The sequence below is a fragment of the Primulina eburnea genome, chromosome 5 (genome assembly GCF_022965805.1).
Source record: "Primulina eburnea isolate SZY01 chromosome 5, ASM2296580v1, whole genome shotgun sequence".
NCBI lineage: Eukaryota > Viridiplantae > Streptophyta > Magnoliopsida > Lamiales > Gesneriaceae > Primulina > Primulina eburnea.
In genome coordinates this window covers 24,754,803-24,782,103 of record NC_133105.1, presented here as the reverse complement: position 1 = coordinate 24,782,103, position 27,301 = coordinate 24,754,803, and the positions used below count along the sequence as shown (strand labels likewise).

General features: G+C 35.9%; 2 long non-coding RNA genes across 3 annotated transcripts; one reads left to right on the top strand and one right to left on the bottom strand.

The window, feature by feature from the left end:
- Positions 1-1,874: 1,874 nt before the first annotated feature.
- Positions 1,875-26,654, top strand: LOC140833107 (uncharacterized). 2 transcript variants are annotated; one of them, XR_012118289.1, is made up of 3 exons: positions 1,875-3,641; positions 3,831-3,997; positions 26,282-26,654. It is a non-coding gene; the product is annotated as an uncharacterized lncRNA (long non-coding RNA). The 2 variants fall into 2 exon arrangements; XR_012118288.1 differs by lacking the exon at positions 26,282-26,654 and adding an exon at positions 7,030-7,943.
- Positions 10,511-23,479, bottom strand: LOC140833108 (uncharacterized). The gene is made up of 3 exons (XR_012118290.1): positions 22,946-23,479; positions 10,726-10,842; positions 10,511-10,642 (listed from the first exon to the last, which is right to left on the bottom strand). It is a non-coding gene; the product is annotated as an uncharacterized lncRNA (long non-coding RNA).
- Positions 26,655-27,301: the final 647 nt, after the last annotated feature.

Sequence of the window (27,301 nt, the reverse complement as noted above, 5' to 3'; positions counted from 1 at the left end):
TTCACTCTTCAGATTCTAAAGATGATCGAGATAAGTTTCTTCTCAATCAAGTATTCTTCGACAAATAAAAGAGTACGGAGAGGCCCAAAATCTAGAGGATAAAATTGATTAAGCACATCAACACTCCTTTGGTTCCTGCCCCAATCCCAGCCGTTTTCATCTTTTCTCTATCATAAGGATTAACAATTCCTGAGCGTGACATCTTTTATACTCTTTTTGGGCTACATCTGATCGATACCAAGGCTAAAAGAAAGGATATCCTTGTTCCAGCTAAAACATTGTTCAATGTGCAAGTTGACATCAACCTAGATCAGGTTAATCAAAATTCCAAAGAGAAAATGGCAGAGCTCAACCATTGTGTAGACTTCCGAACCTTAGTAAATTTTTTGTGATCCGGAAGGAAAAAAGGGTCAAGGAAGTTGTTGCCCTGGATAAGAAGATGTCACAATTTGACTTTGACCAATCTAAGATGGATCCCTCCTCTCCCATGCTTCATGACCAAATTGTTGGAATAGAAGGAGTTCACAAGGAAGCAGTGGACACTACAACAAATTTGTTATTCAACAACTGTCAAACAACAACGATTTTATTGGAAAACCGTTGTAATTTATATTTTAAGAACGATTTTAACAAAAACCGTTGTGTATTAGCGGTTTTTTCCAAGCTACGACAACGGTATATGAGAAACTGTTGTAGTTTTGCGTGTTTTTTCGTAGTTACAACAACGGATTTTCAGAAACCATTGTCTTATTTTTTAAAAACAACGGTTTTATAAACCGATGTCTATTAGCGTGTTTTTTTGACAAACGACAACAGTTTTATTAAACCGTTGTCGATTAGCGTGTTTTTTGGACAAACAACTAAGGTTTTAGCTAACCGTTGTTAATTAGCATTTTTTGTTGGAAAACAATAACGGTTAGCTATAACCGTTGTTGATTAGTGTTTTATTGGAGAAATGACAACGTTTTTAGCGAACCGTTGTTAATTAGAATTTTTTTTGGAAAAAGACAACGGTGTTATATAACCGTTGTTGATTAGCGATCTAAAATTTTGTTAAAATATATATTATTAAATACATATTTAGTTAGAGCCGTCAATTTAGATTGTTCTCGTCGAGTTAGCCCATACTGCCACATAATTTAAGTGAGTTGGGTTGAAAAAATTTCAACCCAAAAAAAGGCGAGCCTAGGCTGGTCAACCGCGCGGGACTAGGTGGGCCAACCCAAGCGGTCCGTGGACCTGGAAAAAATAATATTTTTTTGTATTTTTTATATATGATAATATAAGTATTTTTTAATGACATTTTTGAATATTTTTGTGTTAATTAATTTGTATAAAATATACAAGTATGAAATCAATAATTAAAAATTTTATTGATATTTTTTTCCATAAATGTTTATTTATGAAATGAAAATTTAGATATATTATAATGGTTTATTATTTTATTTTTTTGTTTTATTTTTTTAGTCTGATCTGCGAGTTGTCTCGTCTGACCCACAATTCACCTTGGGTTGGGTTGGGTTGAAGATTTCCATCCGTCGGGATTGTGGGCCGGCCGACCCTTCCCGCCAAATGACTGGTTTTTTGCGAGCTGACCCGCCTCATCTTGGATTGGCCCGTCTGATAGCTCTATATATAATTGTAATTAATTATCTTTTAATTTTGCAATTTTAAAATTATTATTGATATGTTAAATTTAAATAATTATTTATATCTAAAAAATTTAAAAATATATTATATTGTGTGTTTTATAATATCAAATATTAAAATGGTATCAAATACATTTGAAGTTTAAATATTAATATGTTTTTAAATTATCAAGATCGGACTAAAAGAGAGACTTAATTAAACTCAATTATTGGTGTGAATATAAACCTACAGCTGATGTGTTCAACGAAGAAAAATAAAAACCTAATTGCTTCATCTCCCTCGCCATCTCGTCTTCGCGCCTCCTGTAATCGTAGCTCCGAACACCGCCTCAGCTAGATGAAGACGTCACCAGCTCGAAGCAAGTTTAACAGAAGGAAAACAAGCCCAGATCTAGCAAGCGCGAGCCTTCTTTGCTCGGTTGTTCCAGTGCGCGCGATTCCAACATATTTTAGGTGAGTTTGTGCTTCGATTTCTTGGGTGTTTTGTGTTTAGTTGAGGTTGTGCTTCGATTTTTTTGGGTTTTCATTGTATTAAACCTCTTATATTTCATGAGATCGCGGCTAACTATATTGCAGAAGCTCATATCATTTTCCCATGTCTCTAAACCTTCACTGTTAGGAACATATATCATTACTGTGTTGGTTCATATTGTGAAGAAATAGAGATCGAAATTACAGAAATTGGGGGTTGGCTCTATGAAGGGTTCGTATGGTTCTAGAAGAGAAGGAACCGTTGGAAGACTAATCAATTGGAGAAGGACTATGATGTCTTGAAGAGCCAATTCGAAGCACTGAAATCAGATAACAATGCCTTCTAGTTTCAAAACAAGATACTTCAACCACAAGCCATTTCATTTAATCATTTACTTTTCACTTCTTCTTTAAATGTTCTTTAACTTGTCAATAGGAATGTAAATGAGCCGAGCCGAACAGTATCAGGCTCGGGCTCGGCTCGTTAAACTATTTTCTCGGCTCGGGCTCGTTACGAGCCTTTGGTTTGAAGCTCGGGCTCGGCTCGTTCGGAAGTTATGAAGCTCGGGTTCGGCTCGAGCTCGGCTCGTTTATCTTGTTTAATGAGCCTGGCTCGGGTTCGGCTCGTTAAACAAGCTCGTTAAGCGAGCTCGTTTCTGCTCATTCACATTAATAATATAATTTTTAATGGCTCATTCACATTTTTAATGGCTCGTTAGCCTGGCTCGAGCTCGGCTCGTTAGTGGCTCATTCACATTTTTAATATAATTTTTAATTTTTAATTTATTATTATTTATCATACATAATTATTTTAATATTATAACTCATTAATTATCTCAAATTCGAGCTCACGATCTACCTAAACGAGCCGAGCTCGAGCCCGAGCTCGTGAACCACTTAAATGAGCCGAGCTCGAGCTCGAGCTCACGAGCCAGCTAAACGAGCCTAGCTCAATTTTGAGCTCACGAACCTATTATCGAACATGTTCACGAGCTAACGAGCCGAACATCATTAATCTCAAGCTCGGCTCCACAAAATTGTCGAGCCCAAAATAAGGCCTGGGCTCGGCTCGATAAGCTTAACGAACGAGCCCGAACGAGATTTTTAACGAGCCGAGATCCGAAAAACTCGCGAACAGTTCGGTTCATTTACATCCCTACTTGTCAATGTTGAATTTGCTAAATAACCCCATAATGTAATCAGCCATAGGATCTTTAATTGTTGAGCAAGTTGATTAAACCAAGTTGGTAATTTGACTAGTTTTTACTGTTTGATTGCAGTTATTTTACTAGTATTTACTGCTACAGACCAATTTCAAAGGTGGCAAGCTATCAGGAGCAAGCTTCTTTGATGCGGATTTGAGTTATGGTTGTTTTTCAAGTGTAGTTGTGTCACGTGATGGGCCTGATATGAATTTTTCATGCTTTATGTGCACAAAATTGAAGGTGACAGTGGGGTAGGAAATTTGCTTACTTTCAAGTTTACAGACGGTAAAAAAGTTGCGGCAGAGATTTCTTGCAAGTATGTTTCTGCGTATTTATGAATTAAATTAATGTCATTGTTGATAAAGCCATTGCCACGAAAATACAGCAAATGAAGCTATGTAACACAACCATTGTTGATAGATTCATCACAACATTGATGTCTAATTTTGTTGTTTACAACTATTTTGAACACCAACCTAACAGTATTTTTACAACTGTTTTGAAGGATTTCACTCATTGTAGGTTGGTTAGCTGTACGTATAATGGACAAAGATTGGATGTCAAAGAATAGGTTGTCACATGAATATGAGGCTGGGGTGGAGTATTTCTTGCAGTTTGCATCACGAAACGCTAACAATCCGAATGCAATGCCTTGCCCATGTGCAAAATGCGGTAATCTAAAGACGAAAGATATTTACACTATAAGGGCTCATTTGTGTTGTAATGGTATAGATTTTACATATCAAACATGGAATTGGCATGGCGAAAGATCTATGTTCGGGAACTCAATGAATGATAGTGATCGAGTAGGGCAAGATGAACGCAAATATTTTACCGAGGAACCTATAAGTATGATACATGATGCATATGATAGTTATGCTGAGAATCCAAACCAATTCCATAAGCTACTTAGAATCTTACCATGAAGTCATCAGACAAGCGACTGATTACAAATGAACTCCAATAAGCTCAAGTAATACCAAACCCAGTAGGTGGTTCTTTCAAATCCTTAGTTTTATCCCGCTTGCTAAAAATGAACTTTTGAGTGAGAAAAGCTTTATACTGTCGCCACTTGTTATTTGAAGAGTTCAGACATCCCTTCTTCCAGCTTTGATCAATATTGTACGTCAGCTGTAGAAGTCATATTAACCCATAACATTAAACATATCATAACCATATGAAAACTAATTAAAATAGTCAAAACATTATAACTTACATTAACCGATTCCCATATTAATTCTTTGAGTTTGATAACTTAACTTTACATTTTCTCGAACAAGAACTCCAATATAACTTTGCATCTCACCTACAAATTCTCCTACTGGTTGTCCCAATTTACTGAACCTTACATCCTTTCTAATTCCCTGAACCCTTTGCCTAACAAGCCTATCCAAACGTGTATGACCTCTAGATGATCTTGTTGTTTTGGTCTCTGTACATTCCAAAACTGTTTTTCCCCCACAACTATTGTCAGTGGCAGAATATGCAGTATTCTGTTTAGGCTTCTCATTCTTTGACATCCTGCAAGCATTTACAATTTGCTAGGAAATCACAAAAATGCACTATGCAACAGATGTCATAAAAAAGTTAGTATTCACTTCTTTATTTTTCTTTCTACGTGAAGCTGTAATGTGCAGAACAGTAAGGGAATGTAACCTATTATGCTGGTTCAAGTCATTTAGGATTGCACTTAATTATTGTCAACCCAATACCCATCACAATCTTCACGAATGCAAGGCGGTTCATTTTCATCTATTCCATCAACATCCATTGATATAAACCCTCGTGTAAAACATTGATAGTGGGTTACAACATTTTCCAATTCATCACCATTCATGTATTCAATGTACTCTCTGGTGGGACTTGCAAGTACAACATGCCATGCAAGATCTTCAGGATCTTCAATGTAAAACACCTGCTTTGCTTGACTGCCCAAGATAAAAGAGTCAGACTTGAATCCAATTATCTTCAGGTTTACCAACGTGAAACCAAGATCATCAACTTTAATACCGTTAATATTCTCAACTCAATTACATTTAAACATTGAAATTTGAAACATTTGGTAATCAAGTTCCCATATTTCTTGAATAACTCCATAAAAAATCATGTCTGACGCAACTTGATTTTTATCCTTTGCACTAGCAACTTGCATTGTCGTTGCGACTAAGCGTACTCCGGAATTTTGCAAAACTCGTATATCATCTCGCTCTTTTGTATGATAACTGACCCCATCAATCAAATAACTAGAGTACTTTAACACTTGTTTGCTACGTCTGCGCGCTATCCACTTCAATCTTTCTGAAATTTCACGATTGGAATTGCCAACTTCACTTGCAACCTACATTTCAAAAAGTACTAAAATGTATCCTTAAGTTTTAAAAAATCCCATAATACTGATATTTAGACAGCTTACACTATCACGTAACCAGCTAATAAATGTTTGGTTATGCTCATCTTGTAACCACCTTTTGGACTTAGCCTTATGAGGAAATTTTGCATCAAAATATGTCATGTGTTCCCTGATAAAATGATTAAGGATAAGTTAACGAATTGAATGTAAAAAAAATATCAAGAAAGTAACCAACCCCAAACCTTCCCCAACTGACCGAAACCATAAAACAGCCCCCACATTCGATGATGCAGCAGCTTGTGCTCCGCCTATTCTATGCGCAACCAGACAACTTCAGACCTTTCAAGGGCTGATAAATAACATCTAAACACATCCTAATACAATCCCATATACAACAGCAATAGCCTGGACGATCCACATGAAGCCTACCTATCAAAAACTCATGAAAACTTGAAGGATCATGCGCAGAAAATTTTCAGCATGCAAATACATGTTTTGATTCAAATCTGTCATGTATAAAAATGTTTTTCATGCATATTCATCATCGGATAATAGTATATAACAAATTTGATGCGTCAATAAGGGTTTAGAAAATATCTTTGCATATATGTTTTCTTTTGTTTGTGTGCACTCGTTTTTATCTTTTTTTTTAAAAAAAAACATACCAAATTTAATTAAATGCTAACTAAAAAATTTAATTAAGACATAAAAGAATTAATAATTTAATTAAGACATAAAATAAGTAATAAAATACTAAAAATCATGCTCAATAATTAAATATCCAAATTTTGGAAATTTGCTAATAAGATGTTTAAAATCTTTAGATTCAACTAAAATTTTAAATTTGACTTTAAAATTCTAAAATTCATAAATCATTTCAATTAACTAATTTCTTGGCTAAGAATAAAAATATAACATTTAATTTTAGCACCTTAATCGTCTCCGATCTCCTATCCCCGGCCAAGCATTGAATATTTGCCTAAAAAACTAAACTCGAGAAATAACATTAAATCCCATAACATAACCACATAAATATTTAAAATAAATTAAACATGTTGAATGCATCATTTAATCCATTTAAATCATTTAAATTAAATAAATTATTAAATTATGCATGCAGCTTACATATATTGGTTTTCTACAATTCCTCCTCCCATTAACAAAATTTCGTTCTCGAAATTAAGGCTTATCAAACAAGTCTGGATAGTGACTCCTCATCTTTGCTTCGGTTTCTCAAGTAGCTTACTCATCGGAATGATTCAGCTACTTAACCTTTTACCGACTTGATGTCTTTGTTCTGTAACCTCCTCTCTTGTCTCTCTAGAATCTAAATAGGTCTCTCCTTGTATGAAAGGTTCGGTGAAAGCTGTAACGGTTCAAAGTTCAATACATGTGAAGGACTCGCCATGTACTTTCTCAACACAGACACATGGAACACATTGTGCATTCCTGGCAGATTCGGCGGTAGAGCTACATGATAAGCTAGTGTTCCCACTCTGTCAAGGATTTTGAACTTACCTACGAATATCGGACTCAATTTGCCTCTCTTCCCAAATCCCATAACACACTTTGTAGGGTCCAAACTCAGTACACATAAAACCCATGCAATTATTTAATTGTTAAATCATCTATTTAAATTTAAAAGTTATTTTAGCGATGACTGACTTATTTAAATACATTATTTTAAATTATTTATGTTTATGAGATGTACGTTACAATGTTTTTCAAGTTTCATGTTTCAGGAGATTATTCGATGTGGAATCGAGGAAAAGAGACCGGTGACGATTTTGGCAATTTTAAAACATGATATTTTATTTTAAGTTGAGGATGGGACATTCTAAATGATTTAATTAATTTTTAGTATTTTAAAGCCTAATTTGATTATTAGGAGATATTGAGACTTTAAAGTTTTAAGGAATTGTCACTTGTACATTTTATTTTAAATAAAGGATTTTATTTTAAAGTAAGTGGTGAGTTAGTATTTTAAATTAGTTGTTAATTACCAATTTAACACATAATTACCCATAATTACCTACACTAACTCACGCACACACACGCGCTTTTCACACACCTAAAATCGTTCCACACACACACAATTTCATTCACCTTCATTTCATATTTGAGAGCAAATATTAGGGTTCAAAGAAAAGAAGAGCAGCCGCCACTTTCCATTCATTTTTCCAGCAAGTTTTTGTTGATTTTGTTGCAAGAAAATCGAGCCAAAATCGTCCCGGATCAACCTCGCACCTTTCTCCGCTTCGGTATCGCCGTATTGTGAGTTTTTCACATCAAAGGCATATATATTCTTTGTTTTATGCATCGATCTCGTTATAGTAGATATTTTGATGTATTTTTTGCGTTAAAGTGTGATTATCATGTGGAAAGTTTGAACGATTTTGCAACTAATCGATTTCTGAAACATTTTGAGTCCAAAGAAAACGTTTTTGCTGGTTTTTTGGTTCCTGTGAAATTTTATTTCGTTTTCTGATATTATTTTCAACCTAAAAATCGTAGAACTTTTTGATACGTTCAATTTGATATAAAACTTGAAAGTTTTGTTCGAAAATTGAGTGAGTTATGATCGTTTTTGTGGGAATTCTCAAGCTGCGTTATTCGGAAAATTATGTTATTGATGTATTATTGGAGTTTTTTGAGTTGCAGGCTTCGTTGGGCATCGCCGAACCGCTACCAATGCGTTTAGTAACCATGTGGGATGTGTTTAGGCACCAATTGTTATTTCGTTTCGAGTCGGGATTGACTTGGGAGGTAATAGAAGTCGTAGGAAGAAAATGGCGTCAAAGTGCGGGATGTGTCTCACGAAAAAGGTCTGAAAAGTTCATATTCAATCTGAAGTTGGAAGACTCAAACAGTGAAAACAACATTTGAGCTTAATTATGCAATCGTGCATCACCTCCTTACAATATGTATCCATTATAATTCAGATATCTTTAAAGTGGTTTCACAAATACACCATTTGGTAGAAAGGCCTCAAGATAATACACGCCGCTAGCTTATCTTGAACATTATTTTGTAGAGTTTAGATTTTCTACTGAATAAGGATGTTTTGCATCTGGTTGTCGAGGACCCTATGTTAAAAAAAAATTGTTAGTGATTGATACACAAATTGAAATAAACGTTAATTAATGACAAGTACACATGCATACCTTTACTACTTCCCATATATCTTGTTTTTTCCCTTTCCTTTCCTTGTTTGAATTAAACAATCTTACACTCCTTCATACATCAGTAACAGTCAACATATGATTGTTTTATTCACTAAATTAAATTTGACATAAAAACAAAATATTAACTTACATATCCACCACATATTTCCAGTCATCGTAACGGTTTCGATGACTAAGTGAATCCAAAAAATAAACCATCTACTTGTAAGGATCGATGACAGTGAGAATCCAATGGTAACTACGCACAGAACACATAATTAGTGTATACAATTCAATAAACTGTCGAGAAAATAAATTAAATCTGAAATTGTAATTTTTACTCACCCAAATGTGGCACCAAAACTAGTTGATTTCTTGATGCACCACTCAGTCTGTCACTTGCTCTTTCATTCAAGTGTTCGATTTTACCGTTTTTGTCAAGTTTGGTCACATATGGCATGTATGGGATCATGTGTGGATTCACAAATCTAAACTTGTCGGTCTTGTTATCTTTTTTCATCTTTTTATAAAGATGCCTACAATTTCAAACAGAATATTGTGAATATGCTAAATTAATGAAGTTTATACAGCATAAGTGGTAACAAACAAAAGAAGAAGACTTACCACATGTACACAACTATACAATTGGAAGATGTTGGATCCAAATTATAGAAAGGAATGACGTCTTCAAGGTGCACAAGTAGTTCGTAATCCTCGTCAAAGAAATCATGATAAAAAACCAGTGATAGATTTTGTTCATCGTCTAGAGCACGTTTACAATAAGAATACAATAGATGTAAAGATCTTGGTACACTTGAAGACAACCAAGGTTATTTATGTGGTCGACATTTTTCTTCCTTTGAAGCTTCTAAACATCGAAAATGTACACATGTTAGCTGCAATATTGAATTCTTTATGATAATTTAAATTTAAATATAATATTACATTTACCTCATCTTGCATTACTACCAAGTGTGCTGGTAGCATCACCAACGATATCACATTCATTTGGAATTGAAAATGGCAAATGTGATAATTTGTTCACAACATTATCAATGGATACGTGCATGCAACTCATGGGTAATGGAACACCATGAAATAATTTATCAGCCGCATTGACATGGACAATTGTAATGTAGGCAACAATATTGGTCCTAGATTCCAATGCCAATGCACCCGGCTTACCCTAGAAGACAAATAATCATGTTATAAATTGATACAAATCATAGTCATTGACAATTGCAATAATCGGCTATCTTTTTCATTGCTCAAAGCTAATACAACCAGAATTTAGCCAGATTCAATCCTAATAAAATACTGCAAAGTAATATAACCACAATTAAATATTTACCTGCAAAAAATCAACATTGCTCAAAGCTTTCACGTCATCATCATTCGAAGTTCCATAGTTCGAGACACTCTTTTGATTTTATCGTCACTCTTGGGATGCAACTTTACTGAGCAACTACCTTTTTCTTCAATCTCAAAGTTTCTTGCACCATTTTTGAACATTTATTCAAGTCTCTGTATGCGTGCATTTCGTTCTGTGATGTGTGCATCTTGTTCTGAGATTAATATCTTCGCCTCCATCAAATATTTCTTTTGATTAAGGATTATATGGTCATCAACAAGAGGACTCTTCCATATTATACTAATATTAAAGTAGATGCTTTGAGTGATTTGACCTCCAACACCTCTCACACAACCAGCATGTTCATGTGAATCCAGTTCTTTCGTAAGGATATCATTTTTTCCCTCTTCAAATTGCAACGTACCCTCGAGTTTTTGTTGCACATAATCATCCTGTCATGCACAAAAGAACAAGATAATTACTAAAACAGTAATAATGAATAAAAATTATTCATTTTCATGTATTGTTTGCTTACAATATTTTCTATTGCCGATTTCAACTCATCGCCTTCATATTGACCCTTCTTATTGACCAGTCCTTTCTTCCACATAATTGCTCGATTTATCTCATCATCGTCACATAACTCATTTGCCTACAAACAATATGTATGATATCAACAAATTTATAAATCACATAGCATGGATTTAATAAACTTTCCGAATTAATTCCCTTTCTTTGCCTTATTTGTTCTGCAAACTTTCTCAATAATTTCCAAGTAAAACATTAAGAGTTTCTGAACAATGTGGTCATCAGAAGGCAGAAAATATCAAACAATAGTGATAAACAGCTGAGGTAGGGATTCACCATTAAGTAACAACATTATAGCTTTTTTCATTGCATCAATTTTCAAATACACGTTACTACTCATCTGCCTACAAAAAATATGTGTAGGCATATTTATTAAAATCATACTTACTATTTCGTCGGCAAAACGTGCATATCCTTTGCGAGACATACAATGGGGTATATGTTTTGCTTTCTTCTCTTCTTTTGTTCATCACTTACTTTCTAGTTAATTGAACATTGCCGACATATATCAGATTCCAATAGAAATAATTTGTTATGGTCTATTTATTTGAAAATATCTTTGGAGCCGTATGGAACTCGAACATGTCAAAAATAGACCGAATAGAGTATAGAATGGCCTAGAATTGCTTGTCTTATTTCAAGATGGCTTGGGGATGTTTCAGAGGTGATTCTAAGGGTATGGATAGTGAGTTAGGTTTCTGGTCAAATTTTAGTCGAGTCCCGAGTCGTGGGGTAAGTCGTAAGTCGCTTGATTTAATTCGAGAGTCGTACGAGTAAGATGCAAGCTTATGGGCTGTTTTGAGTTGTAAGCTATAAGTGGTGGCAGCAGGTCCATGACATTAGTAAATAAATATAACATGCTAAAATATTATTTTTGAGGTATGTAAGTTGTCTTGTGGCAAAATTATGCATGTACGGGTTCGGAAGCCGGAAAACGTGTCCGGGGACCTTTCCAACTTATATTTTATGATTGGTAGTGGATATGCAGTCCGAGGACTGTGGTGATCCTTATCGGACAAGCGCTGTGGTGTTAGTTTGAAAAAAAATGTTATGGTGCCACATTTCAATGAGCAGAACTCTACGCAAAATGATTAAATTTATGTTATGTCAAGTACGAAGCACATTTTATGATATTATTTATGCAGGGACGACACGTCATATTTATTTATTTCTAAGTTATTTCACGTATCAATTATGTTTAATTTGCATGGTTTTCTTTATTATGTAGTATTTGCTACTCACAGTTTATGCATGCTGAGTCTTTAGACTCACTAGACTTAATTGATGTAGAAGATATTGTTGAGGAGGCCGGAGGCCATGACGAGCGAGCGAGCTCGGACAGTAGGCAGTGCACGTCCGATGGCCTTGCAGTTTATGAGTCTTTTGGACTTTAAAATTTCTTTAGACTCTGATTTATTTTATTTTACTTATGGTTGGGAAACAAATTACTTTTAGGTACGCTTTGAAATATTTTAAGGATGTTTGAGATGAATAATTTTTATGCCTTAAAATAATCAATATTTGAATTTTTAAATATGTAGTTTTTGAATTTCTTGAGTTTATTTATTGTAATTTTTGAAAATATTAATTAGGTAATTATTAAGTTTAAAGTTAAGAATTATTAATTTAAATAAATAGAAAATTTTATTTTCCGCATGCTTTAAGTGGTAAAGTAGTATGTGTCGTTACAGATCTTGTCATGGCACTGGATGACATGGCAAGAGAACAAATGATTCTCGCAATTATTCCATGAAGCCTATACAAGAAGCAAAAACTTGAAAGATAAATCAATCAATTCTAGCTGTTTGCATCGAAAAGAGGTTGACGGTCTGAAAGTAAAAGTTAATCTGTTAGCAGTTGAGAATGATGATATGCAGAGAATGTTCCAAGAAACGTTGAATGAAAACAATCCGTTGACACTCCTAGTTAACTCTTGGAACAAGTCTCTACTTCCATAGAGAAGATGCATGAATTGAAAAAACCAGTCGATGATAGAACTGGGCAAGGGTTTGATAGTAATGAGTGTAGTACTTCTAACGCAAATACTCAATCATGTTTAGACAAGGGGCAAGTAAAAAACGATAAACTTTTCAGATCTAGAACGATATATGAACATTTATTGCCTGATGTTCAAACCAACCAGAATGTAAATCTTGATAACAAAGTCAAGCATCATTGCTTAGGTTACATCAAATTTGAGAGTTCTAAGTCCAACCAGTCATGGCTAAAGGGAGGACAAAATCAAGACGTTCACCACGGCTTGAAATGGTCTTGCAAAAAGTCAAGTCCAACGGATATTATTCTTCGAAGGGAAAATCAAACTGTTACCATAACTGCCGGCTGGTCCAAAGTAGATTTAAATTGGACGGGAATGATGAACGGCTCAAACAACATTCAGTAAGAGAGAGAACACAACACATATTTTATGCACACAACCGCACCCTATTGGTAACAAACAATGAAAAATATGTTTGGATAATTCAAGTGTGAGTCCTAAAACGGTTAATTCATTCATTATCCAACTATTCGTGGGTACCAAAGTATTATCTTGATGATTGCAGGTACAAAAGAAGAAGATTATTAAAGAATATATCCGATTCTTGGACAGTGGATGTTCGAGGCACATGACCGGTGACATCAAGCTATTTTCAGAAGTGATTGATTACAAATGATCAAAAATTACATTTGTTGATAATTCTAAGGATAAGGTCGTGGGTAAGGGTGAGATTATCCATGAAAAAGTAATCATTAGGGATGTGTTGTTGGTTAAAAATATTTGTTACAATTTGATTAGTATAAGTAAGTTATGTGATAATAGGTAAACTGTTGAGTTTCAAAAGCACTCTTGCACTGTCAAATTTGTAAATGGTGACATCATGCTAACCGATTTGAGAGAACAGAACACTTATAAAGTTATCTTGGACAATGATAATCTAAATGATCCTACATGCTTTATTGCTCTGCATGGTAATAAGAACTCGCTTTTCCATAAACAACTTAATCATCTAAATTTCAAATATATTGTCAATCTCATTAAACAAAAAATGGCAGCACAGAATGCGACTACTTGAGTGCTAATGGGACGGTTGTTAGGTACATGAGTCCGGGAGGTGTGTATTTATCTGCTAGTGTTGTCTCACATACTTTAGAGATAAGTCTTCACATTTTCCTACTGTCGACCATTTTCTAAGAGAGACAATATTACCCATTAAGATCTGAAGTCACTGTTTAACGACCTTCCTAGCCAACCAGATCAAGCTGCATAATGTCAATATATTGATGCACGAGAACTTCCTACGAGGTCACCCATCCTAGTACTACTCTCAATAATGCACGCTTAACCCAAAACAGACCGCTGCCCAGTTAATCAAGCTCATAAGAAGATTACAAACTAATATAACCTCTATTGTGATTATTATTAGGAGTGAACGAGGTAGTGAGTTCACAATCAGACTCCTCTCAACCTATATAGAAGATAATGGATCAAGCTTGAAATTTCGGCCACTAGATCACCTCAACAAAATGGTGTGCTGAGAGAATAAACATAACACTCAAAGTGGCTGCTTGAACCATTCTAGCAGAATCTGGCATGTCTCAAAGGTTTAAGGCAGAAGTTGTCAACATCGCATGATATTCACGAAATAGACCAATTATTAACAAAAATCATGGAAAGAATCCTTATGAGATCTGTTGAGACATCGAATTCTCGCACCCAAGACGCAGCGGAAGTTTAAAAATTTTGTTCTTGGGCATCGTGTGTTTAAAACATTCATAGGGCGTTTAGGATTATACCTTTGCGTTTTAAACGCTGGACTCCAAACTATTCCGGTTTGAGGCGGATATAACCCTTCTAGAAAATCCCTACGAACGGCTCTTCAACTTTGATCTTCTAATTTGGTCCAAATCAGAAACTGAATTCCTTGTTTGGATTGCACTAGTAATCACAAACGATTTGTGCGTTGAAATAGCAATCTCCGAATCTCCAAAATCCAAAGATTGTGCAACGATTAGAAGAAAAACCAAAAGGCCAACAATTTTTCCTTTTTTCCTTTGTTATGGACGAGAGCCATCTATCAATGGGAGGAGAGTTTTTTTTTGTTTTTCTTTTGTGTGCAAAAACTAGGTTAGCAATTTTGAGTCCTAATGGTTATTTATAGAGTTAGACTCCTAATCTAATTAAGAGTCCCTCTCCCACAAGGACTCTAATAATTTCATTATATTTAAACTCCCATATAATTAATATATAATGTATTTATTAACCTTTAATAATACATGATATAATAATATCATATACACATATTTTATATCACCATATAAAATATATACATGTATATGTATATTAAATTAAATAACCATTATTTAATTTATAAACTAACTCCTTGGTTAATTTAATTCTAGACTCTTCTAGAATATTTATAGGAATTTATGCATATTAGTAGTCACCACTACTAGCACAATCATTTAATTAGTAAATTCCAAATTCACTAAAAAAATGATTCCGAACTCATTATAACCCCGATCGACGATCCGAAAGCGCCGATGTACCAAGGATACAAATCTTGTTCATATAATGAAAATCAAAAATTTTGAAGATCAAAATTTTCATTTACCAAATTTAGAACTTACCATATATCGCAGTTACCATATTTGGCAGCTGCCAGTTTTAGTGAACTCCTTCACAAAACAGGCAGTTCCACTCTCCTTCCTTATTTAGCATTCATACCAACTTCCATTTCTTCCATCCTATGGAATCAGCTCATAAACTCCTTTATAAGCTTCTTGTTTGATATTCATCAAACTATAGTCGCCAAATTCCAACTCCTTGAAATTCGACTATCTCAACGGGAACACAGAACCCGATACTTGTGTGACCCTCAATGATTCATGGATACAGCTAGCCGTGGGTTCACATCTCCATGTGATTCAGAATAAAATTTATTCTTATTCGGGTTTACCCTAGTTAACCCCATTCTTTTCATCAAATCCTTGATCAAGAATGTCAGAACTCATTTCTGATTGCACCCATCGGATCATGGTAAGAGCATCTAGTAGCATCGCCCCATGATCCCCTAGGTATCACTGATAGTGCCTGCAAGAACCTTTAGTCGTGGTTAGCGTACAGTACGGTCCCTTCTATGCATATATCCCGATCAAATATGCTAGTATTGGTATATCGAGAATTGCATATGAATTTGATAACGATGCGATTTATCTTTGAGTATTAATAGTGGCATTGTATGTGCAACTAGGAAAACACCTTTCCCTAAAGCACATTTATTGCTCTGGCCAGAGATTCCCTGCACTATTAACTCATCAGATCACATAGGATATCTTTACCCGTAGGTAAACGGTGAATCCCCAACTACAATGTAATTGCTCCTACGTATTTCGAAACTACACCCAACCTCGCCACCTGATGACCCTCGATGGAGTCGGTAAACAGATCAAAGTGCATGCTAGTATGTGTAGCCCTTACATTATTGTCCCGGGTCATAGGACTAATGGTGTACAACCATAACTGCGAACTATTCCACTTGATAAGTGGGAAACACTTGGATAGTCCGAGGGAGGGTTGTTCAGTGCATCATCATATGATCACCCATCTGTGTGAATGGACATCTCCATGCCCTTGCCAATGAAACATGGCGTTTACACCACAGATGCTAGTCTCAAGCTCGAGCGACCTTTATCATTGTTTTAGGCGGCTGATTAGTAGGAACCTGTTTAGAATATACGGTACACTTCCTAATGAGTTTCATGATCTTACGTTGCGACGCAGACCTCATGGTACCTATTGTATATCCAAGGACTTTATCTATGCAGCTTGCATGGGTATACAGATAAAGTATAATGCCATAATCGAATAAATATTAAAATATTATTAAAACAAAGATTGTTTTACATTAGAGTCAATAAAGCCCGAGCCACAAGTTGGCTTGCTGGGAACCTACTCTAACAAGAACTGGAAAGGCAATATCATACTTTCGGATCTTTTGTTATAAAAATGGCAAAACACATCTAACCGATTTTGATGCTAAATCTGTCCATGGTGTCTTTTTAAGCTATTCAACAGTCAGTAAAGCTTATAGATCCTATAACTGTAGAACTCTGGTCATTAAAGAATTTGTGCATGTATTATTTGATAAATCATTTATCTGACATAATAACAATAGTAGGAATGTGAATAATTTAAGTAAAATATTTGATGCTACTAGCAGTGATCGTGAGATAGATTTAAGAAGAATGACTAGAATAAATTTTGATGAAAATCAAGTTGTCCATAAAGAAATTGTACAAAATCAAGCCGTCCTAGAAACTGAGTCAGTGGACAATCACCAGCCCAAAATTCATCAAGAAGAAGATTATATTGAAAGCAATAAATATTGAATTGTTCAACAGCCAGATCCAATCTATTTGGACCAAGATTCCGATGAAATAAGAATTATCCACTCGAGCTAGTCATCGATAACACAACCGCTAGACTTGAGACTATTAGGATATTTCATGAATTTGTTGCATTTAAAGATTTCAAAGTATATCAAAAGGATATTAAATCAATAATTCTAAAACGGTTTTCTTAATGAGGAAGTTAATGTTGAACAACCTCTTGGCTTTGTTAATCATATTAATCCTGGCTATGTGTATAAACTTGATAAAAATTTATGTGGTCTAAAACAAGCCTCCAGTACATGGTATGGTACTTTGACTAAATTCTTGATTGAGCATGAATTTGCAATTGGAATGGTCAATAAAACTTTATTTAAATTTGTTAAAGGTGTTAATGTTTTACTTGTACAAATATATGTTGATGACATCATGTTTTGCACAAATAATCCCAAATTTTGTGAGAAATTTTCCAAGCTAATCAGGAAAATTTTGAAATGAGTATGATGAGAGAACTCATGTTCCTTCACGAGATACAAGTCAAACAACTAGAAAATGGTATTTTAATCAACCAAGCTAAGTATACAAAGATCTACTCAAAAAGTTTGGTATAGAGAATTGTGATGTTTCCACAACCACTATGAGCTTTTCAATCAATCTAGAAAAATATGAAGGGGGGGGGGGGGGGGGGGGATATCAATAGACATCTCAACAGACAATCAAGCCGCTGACATCTTCACAGCCTTTAACAGACTCTAAGTTTTCTTAATTACATAATACTCTCGGTTTAGTTGATTTAAATTAATGCATGAATTTAGGGAAACATATTTCGAACTGATATAACAGTGTATTAAGTAAGCGCACAACTTCAACCTGTCTGGCTGAAATTTGTGGAAACTTAATATTATCATATGTTCTGACAGTTTCCTCCTGATACATATCAATCAATTATCGAACGGTCCAATTTTTAGATTTCAAAAAGTTCAATTTTTGAATTATTTAATATTGCACATTTAATTGTCTGATATTAACTTTTCAATTTTTAAAATTATTTATTTTTAATCGAAAAATATCAACAGCCTAAAATTTGTTTTTCAAAATCTTAAAATCCTCTAACGATATTCAGACATGTGGACTGACATGTCTTTCACATCAGACTGTATATATGATTCAAGTTTACCAACTTTATTTATTTCCGATCAATCGGATAATCAAACTTTTGGCATTCTTTCATTTTTATTCTCTTGTTTTTAATCGAATCTGTAGAAAAAATTTCAAGTCGTTTTCATTAAATCTATCAAAAGAAAAACTTCTCACAAAACACTATAGCCGTGAATTTTGTTTCTGTACTGGCCATGAAGTATGAGCCCATGGTTATCATCTTCAAGATGCTCAAGGATTCAGGCCTCGGGAAGTTTCTAGGATACATTGAAAGATGCTCAGATACAATCCTGAATGAACTTTTCTCTATAACCACGATGGAACATGGATCTATTATCTACTCAATTCAGGGAACTTCAATCTATATTACCCAGAAGTTGTTTGCGGAAATGTTTGATCTGCCAACGATTGACATTACATCCTTCTCGACTCTTCCAGAAGGTAACTTTGCTAATTGGAGGGAGGAAATCTCACCCTCTAGCTCTTCTGTAACGCCTCAAAAATTTAAAAGTCCACGTGAACCACATGCATGCAAAAGTATCAAATTTCCTATTTATTTTAATTAAATTGTTTTAATTGCATCTTGTAATTATAGTAGGCATGTTTACATGTTTAAAATATGGTTTTCAACTAGAATGCATAAAACTATGTTTTAAAGGCTATTCGAAATGCAATCGAGGAACGGAGATCGAGGGCTGAAAAATCAAGCACACACCACACGTGAGTAAAGGAGGAAACACACCCCTTTGAGAGAAAAGCAAGCATGGGTTCCGTTCGTCTCAGTTCTTTGCATATCAACTTTATTGTCGTGCGTAAAATACGCAAAGGCACGCCATAATCTTATTTCGAACATTTTTCACACCATAATACACGATTGAAGTATGTTTGCATGAAAAATATGTTAGACTTTTAATTATTTTTGTTTTTATGCCATAGCATGTATATAATTCAAGTTTTTTGTGATCCAAACCATGTTGTGTTGTTGCTTGAACAGCTGCCACCTTAGGGACACTAAAAAGGATGAGTTTAGGAGGGTTTGAGGGCCTAGATACGTCAACATAAGGGATGGAGATGGGAGGCACCTAGGCTGAACGTATATAAGAGTCCTAGTGGCTAAGGGGTCTTCGCTTGGGGAGTCCTGGTGGGTTACGGGTTTCAGCTATTGTGGGGCGTAACTAGGAGACCCAAGGGAGGCTGTACAAGGGCCCTAAGTTGGCTGCACCATGGTTCGCTCGAGGGGCAAGGCCGATCGCGGGTCATGGGGGTGGCGCGCACATGCTAGTTCACGGGTTGAGGGGCCAAGGAATCTATGGCTTCTAGGGTTGGTCCAGCAGGGTCCTTAGGTTTTGAAGCAGGGTCCTAGGTTGTTAAGCTAGGGTCTGGTCGGGGTGGACATGGGCTGGAGCCGTGGATTGTATGGCTAGGGAACTAGGTTTTCTCGAAACTAGAGGGCATGAAGTTCAGTAGGTGTTCTAGCATGTTAAAGGGACTTATTGGGTTTGAATTGGGTCACGTATGGTTTAGTTAGGTGTTATGAAGCTTGGGTTCAAGTTTGGTGAGATTTGGTTAAGTTTCGAGTTCATACGAGTCAAAACCAGGATATACGTCTAAGTTGTCAAAATGAATTGGGAAATTAGTCGAGAGGCATAAGTTTACGTCTAAAAAATATTTACGGGTGTATTTTAAGGTGATATGTTAAGTTTGGAATGATTTGGGGTCGTCGGTTCGAGGTCTAAGGATAAATACAAAAAATTATGCTTCTAGGGGTAAAATAATCATTTTACACCTAAAAATAGTAGACGTCCTGGTAGTGCCGTGAAGGCTGAAAAATATGTTAATATGTTTATTTCAAATGTTTATGAAAGTTATGATAAAAAGTTAATGCTAAAAGATATGTTGCATGCTTGATTTTAAAAGAAAAATGATTCATATATGCATGAATTTTTATAAGTGATGAAAATATGAAACGTTGGAGGAGTTGACGTAATTATGACTAATACGATGATTATGATGATACAATGATTATGATGATATGTAAGGCCAAGGCTCAGTTGACAGGTGAGAGTGTCGCCGATGTCCCCGCCGCCCAGTACTTTGTTTACACGTAGTTGGATCCATCGACCTTCAACTGATACGAAAGTTACAATTAACAATCCGAATTAAATAAAAAGAAAAACGTATACGTATATGATGAAAAGGAAAATGATTATGATGAAAAGAAATTGTTTATGTTTATGCATGTTCATGAAAGCTATTTTAAGTAAAAGTATTTTCACTGTTGCATGTGATTGTATATGTATTACTTGTTATCATGATTATGGTTTGCTGAGTCAATAGACTCAGTAGGTGTGCTAGATGCATGTGAGCATGATTTAGATGGAGGATTTGGTTGTTGATCTATTTGGACTGAAGGTGCACACAGCCGGAGGACCGTCGCTAGCTTTCCGCACTTACGATTATGATTTATGATTTGCGATTATTTAAAGATTTTACGACTTTTATATATTTTTCAGAGATTTAAGAGTTTATGATTTATTTTGCAAAATGCTAAGTTAGGTTTGGTAAAATGATTTGCGTTCTTATGTTTTGGATGCTATCTTTTGGATTTTCAAATAATTAATTGGTGAGTTTATTTTAAAGGATATCAAAAATATTTATATATTTATGCATGGTGTTTTCGGCCAAGTGGTTTGGAAAAAAATTAGTATATTTTAAAAAAAAACGAGTAGTGGACGTTTCATCTTCACTCATTGCTCCCACCAACCAAATTAATTGAGATATGAAGGTCGATTATAGGCTACTTGTAGATATTGTTGTTCTTGTTTGCTATCTATTGGAAGGAATTCATTTAATCATTTACTTTTCACTTCTTCTTTAAATGTTCTTTAACTTGTCAATAGGAATGTAAATGAGCCGAGCCGAGCCGAACAGTATCAGGCTCGGGCTCGGCTCGTTAAACTATTTTCTCGGCTCGGGCTCGGCTCGGGCTCGTTACGAGCCTTTGGTTTGAAGCTCGGGCTCGGCTCGTTCGGAAGTTATGAAGCTCGGGCTCGGCTCGAGCTCGGCTCGTTAATGGCTCGTTTATCTTGTTTAATGAGCCTGGCTCGGGTTCGACTCGTTAAACAAGCTCGTTAAGCGAGCTCGTTTCTGCTCATTCACATTAATAATATAATTTTTAATGGCTCATTCACATTTTTAATGGCTCGTTAGCCTGGCTCGAGCTCGGCTCGTTAGTGGCTCATTCACATTTTTAATATAATTTTTAATTTTTAATTTATTATTATTTATCACACATAATTATTTTAATATTATAACTCATTAATTATCTCAAATTCGAGCTCACGACCTACCTAAACGAGCCGAGATCGAGCCCGAGCTCGTGAACCACTTAAATGAGCCGAGCTCGAGCTCAAGCTCGAGCTCACGAGCCAGCTAAACGAGCCGAGCTCAATTTTGAGCTCACGAACCTATTATCGAACATGTTCACGAGCTAACGAGCCGAACATCATTAATCTCAAGCTCGGCTCCACAAAATTGTCGAGCCCAAAATAAGGCTCGGGCTCGGCTCGATAAGCTTAACGAACGAGCCGAACGAGCTTTTTAACGAGCCGAGATCCGAAAAGCTCGCGAACAGTTCGGTTCATTTACATCTCTACTTGTCAATGTTGAATTTGCTAAATAACCTCATAATGTAATCAGCCATAGGATCTTTAATTGTTGAGCAAGTTGATTAAACCAAGTTGGTAATTTGACTAGTTTTTACTGTTTGATTGCAGTTATTTTACTAGTATTTACTGCGACAGACCAATTTCAAAGGTGGCAAGCTATCAGGAGCAAGCTTCTTTGATGCGGATTTGAGTTATGGTTGTTTTTCAAGTGTAGTTGTGTCACGTGATGGGCCTGATATGAATTTTTCATGCTTTATATGCACAAAATTGAAGGTGACAGTGGGGTAGGAAATTTGCTTACTTTCAAGTTAACAGTCGGTAAAAAAGTTGCGGCAGAGATTTCTTGCAAGTATGTTTCTGCATATTTATGAATTAAATTAATGTCATTGTTGATAAAGCCATTGCCACGAAAATACAGCAAATGAAGCTATGTAACACAACCATTGTTGATAGATTCATCACAACATTGATGTCTAATTTTGTTGTTTACAACTATTTTGAACACCAACCTAACAGTATTTTTACAACTGTTTTGAAGGATTTCACTCATTGTTGGTTGGTTAGCTGTACGTATAATGGACAAAGATTGGATGTCAAAGAATAGGTTGTCACATGAATATGAGGCTGGGGTGGAGTATTTCTTACAGTTTGCATCACGAAACGCTAACAATCCGAATGCAATGCCTTGCCCATGTGCAAAATGCGGTAATCTAAAGACGAAAGATATTTACACTATAAGGGCTCATTTGTGTTGTAATGGTATAGATTTTACATATCAAACATGGAATTGGCATGGCGAAAGATCTATGTTCAGGAACTCAATGAATGATAGTGATCGAGTAGGGCAAGATGAACGCAAATATTTTACAGAGGAACCTATAAGTATGATACATGATGCATATGATAGTTATGCTGAGAATCCAAACCAATTCCATAAGCTACTTAGAATCTTACCATGAAGTCATCAGACAAGCGACTGATTACAAATGAACTCCAATAATCTCAAGTAATACCAAACCCAGTAGGTGGTTCTTTCAAATCCTTAGTTTTATCCCGCTTGCTAAAAATGAACTTTTGAGTGAGAAAAGCTTTATATTGTCGCCACTTGTTATTTGAAGAGTTCAGACATCCCTTCTTCCAGCTTTGATCAATATTGTACGTCAGCTGTAGAAGTCATATTAACCCATAACATTAAACATATCATAACCATATGAAAACTAATTAAAATAGTCAAAACATTATAACTTACATTAACTGATTCCCATATTAATTCTTTGAGTTTGATAACTTAACTTTACATTTTCTCGAACAAGAACTCCAATATAACTTTGCATCTCACCTACAAATTCTCCTACTGGTTGTCCCAATTTACTGAACCTTACATCCTTTCTAATTCCATGAACCCTTTGCCTAACAAGCCTATCCAAACGTGTATGACCTATAGATGATCTTGTTGTTTCGGTCTCTGTACATTCCAAAACTGTTTTTCCCCCACAACTATTGTCAGTGGCATAATATGTAGTAAATAGTTTAGGCTTCTCATTCTTTGACATCCTGCAAGCATTTACAATTTGCTAGGAATCACAAAAATGCACTATGCAACGCATGTCATAAAAAAGTTAGTATTCACTTCTTTATTTTTATTTCTACGTGAAACTGTAATGTGCAGAACAGTAAGGGAATGTAACCTATTATGCTGGTTCAAGTCATTAAGGATTGCACTTAATTATTGTCAACCCAATACCCATCACAATCTTCACGAATGCATGGCGGTTCATTTTCATCTATTCCATCAACATCCATTGATATAAACCCTCGTGTAAAACATTGATAATGGGTTACAACATTTTCCAATTCATCACCATTCATGTATTCAATGTACTCTCTGGTGGGACTTGCAAGTACAACATGCCATGCAAGATCTTCAGGATCTTCAATGTAAAACACCTGCTTTGCTTGACTGCCCAAGATAAAAGAGTCAGACTTGAATCCAATTATCTTCAGGTTTACCAACGTGAAACCAAGATCATCAACTTTAATACCGTTAATATTCTCAACTCAATTACATTTAAACATTGAAATTTGAAACATTTGGTAATCAAGTTCCCATATTTCTTGAATAACTCCATAAAAAATCATGTCTGACGCAACTGGATTTTTATCCTTAAAAATCACTTGTACATTTTATTTTAAATAAAGGATTTTATTTTAAAGTAAGTGGTGAGTTAGTATTTTAAATTAGTTCTTAATTACCAATTTAACACATAATTACCCATAATTACCTACACTAACTCACGCACACACACATTCTTTTCACACACCTAAAATCGTTCCACACACACACAATTTCATTCACCTTCATTTCATATTTGAGAGAAAATATTAGGGTTCAAAGAAAAGAAGAGCAGCCGCCCCTTTCCATTCATTTTTCCAGCAAATTTTTGTTGATTTTGTTGCAATAAAATCGAGCCACAATCGTCCCGGATCAACCTCGCACCTTTCTCCGCTTCGGTATCGCCGTATTGTGAGTTTTTCACATCAAAGGCATATATATTCTTTGTTTTATGCGTCGATCTCGTTATAGTAGATATTTTGATGTATTTTATGCGTTAAAGTGTGATTATCATGTGGAAAGTTTGAACGATTTTGCAACTAATCGATTTCTGAAACATTTTGAGTCCAAAGAAAACGTTTTTGCTGGTTTTTCGGTTCCTGTGAAATTTTATTTCGTTTTCTGATATTATTTTCAACCTAAAAATCGTAGAACGTTTTGATACCTTCAATTTGATATAAAACTTGAAAGTTTTGGACGAAAATTGTGTGAGTTATGATCGTTTTTGTGGGACTGCTCAAGCTGCGTTATTCGGAAAATTATGTTATTGATGTATTCTTGGAGTTTTTTGAGTTGCAGGCTTCATTGGGCATCGCCGAGCCGCTACCAATGCGTTTAGTCACCATGTGGGATGTGTTTAGGCACCAATTGTTATTTCATTTCGAGTCGAGATTGACTTGGGAGTTAATAGAAGTCGTAGGAAGAAAATGGCGTCAAAGTGCGGGATGTGTCTCTTGTTGTTGCTTGTCGTCATTGGGATCGTCTTGATTGTTCGTTCAGGTTGGAGTCAATACCATAGCGTCCTATGATGGGCCTTGGAGCTTGGATTATTGGCTCAGTTGGCTATGTAGGGAGAAGTAGGTATCGTGTAATTTTTTCCTCGCAGGTTCGTTCACTCTGAGGCTACACAGACCCGTACACAGACCCTGACACGGGGACTATGACTTTGTTTCACTCGAGGTGTATATTCACAGTAGGTACACGGACCTTCACCCGGACCTCTACATGGGGTTCGTGCCTTCGTTTCCCTCGGAGTGCCATTTTCCAGTATCTACACGGACCTAGGCACAGGGTCTGTGCCTTCCCTTTTCTTCACAACATAAGTTATAGAACCTACATGGGCATAGAGCCGGACCTGGACACGGGGTCCGTGTACTCCAATTTTGGGTGAAATTATATTAATTGCTTTGGGGTTTGATGTCATTGTTTAGTACGACGATTAAATGAGGTCAAGTCCCGAGTGAACTAGAATGTCATAAGCTATTTATTCACTTTGGTGGTGAGCTCGAGCACCTACGTCTAAGATATGCAAGTAAGTATTTAAACTCATGATAGTATGTTGCAGCAGTGGCCCAAGCGAGATCCAACGAATCCCTCAACGCCAAGTAAGTATGTTCGACGTTCAAAAAAAAATATTTCAAGTTTTTGAGGTATGCTAATTGTCTTGTGACCAAATGTATGTATGAGTTTGGAAGTCGGCGAACGTGGCCGAGGACCTCTCCGCCCCGTTAAACTTATGAACGGGTTCAGATCAGGATTGGAAAGAGGTAAAATTATGACCAGGGACCAATCCACCCGTTAAACTTATGAACGGGGATCTTATGTATGTGGCAGTGGATTTTCCCTGTCAGCCCAGTACTGTGGTTTAGTCTGATCAGGCAAATTTATGTATGGGTCACTTGCTTTGAAACATGCCTCTACGCAAAATTATGTTATGTACACTCAAGTTCATGATACAAGAATTTTTATGAAAAGTTTTACGTTGATGGCACGTCTATGCATGTATGTATGTATGTATGTTCGAGCATACGTTTCCATGATCAAGTTCCAAAATGATATGCTCAAGTTTTAGTATGTATGCTCTATTTTGAAGTTGCATGTGGTTTTATTACGTATTACTTGTTACTTCCAGTTTATACGTGTGGAGTCTTTAGACTCACTAGACTCGATCGATGTAGGTGAGAGTGATGTCGAGGAGACTAGGGGTAGGGACCAAGGAGCTGGCTTGGACTGAGCAGGAGGCTATACCCGAGGACCGCCCAATGTTATTTTAAGAATTTATGAAAGTTTCAAATACTCTGATTTCATGTTTTGTTTAAGATGTGTAAACAAATATTTCCGTTGGCAAAACTCCATGGTGAACTTTTATGGCAAATACTTTTGATTGAACGATGAATTGATGACCGAATTGATTGTTATTTTTTGTATTTAAGAAAATTTTTAATTCTTCCGTAAATTTTGAATAGTTAAAAGTACGATACGTTACAGTTAGTATCAAAGCCAGGTTTTTGTAAAGGGTTACGCCTACTGCCAGTTGCGAGAAGCTCACGAAGTCACACCTCAAGTCTGTAAGTTGTAAAGCTTTAAATTCTTCTATGTATTGCGCATCATGTCACGATTTCAGCATGTACATGTTTTAAGTTCAAATGACTTGCATCTTTGATATTTATATATGTTCATGCATGTTGGGTTTACGTGTTGGGTAAATTCTTTGAACAGTATGCCTACCAGACGTGTGTTAAACCGTGGAGCCAGAGATGAGGGCAGAGAGGGCTGAGATGGGGAGAGAGCCAATCCTCCTCCACCGCCAAATATACAGGCTCAGATGCTTGTAGGCATGACTCAGTTTTTCGCCCAGTTCATGGGGAACCAGGCTGCAGTAGACACAGGGGCGAGGCCCCGACCGGAAGCGGTTTATGAGAGGTTCAGCAGGATGAACCCAAAAGAATTTTCGGGGATTACTGACCCGATGGTGGCCTAAGGGTGGATCAAGTCGAATTAGGTAATATTTGACGTAATATTTGACTTTATGGAGCTGCACGATGCAAACAGGGTTAGGTGTGCCGTCTTCTTACTGATCGGAGATGATAGAATATGGTGGGAGAGTGCGTCAGTATCGGTGAATCTGCAGACCCTTTCTTGGGATGGATTTAAAGAAGTTTTCTACTCCAAGTACTTCAATGAGGAAGTACAATCCA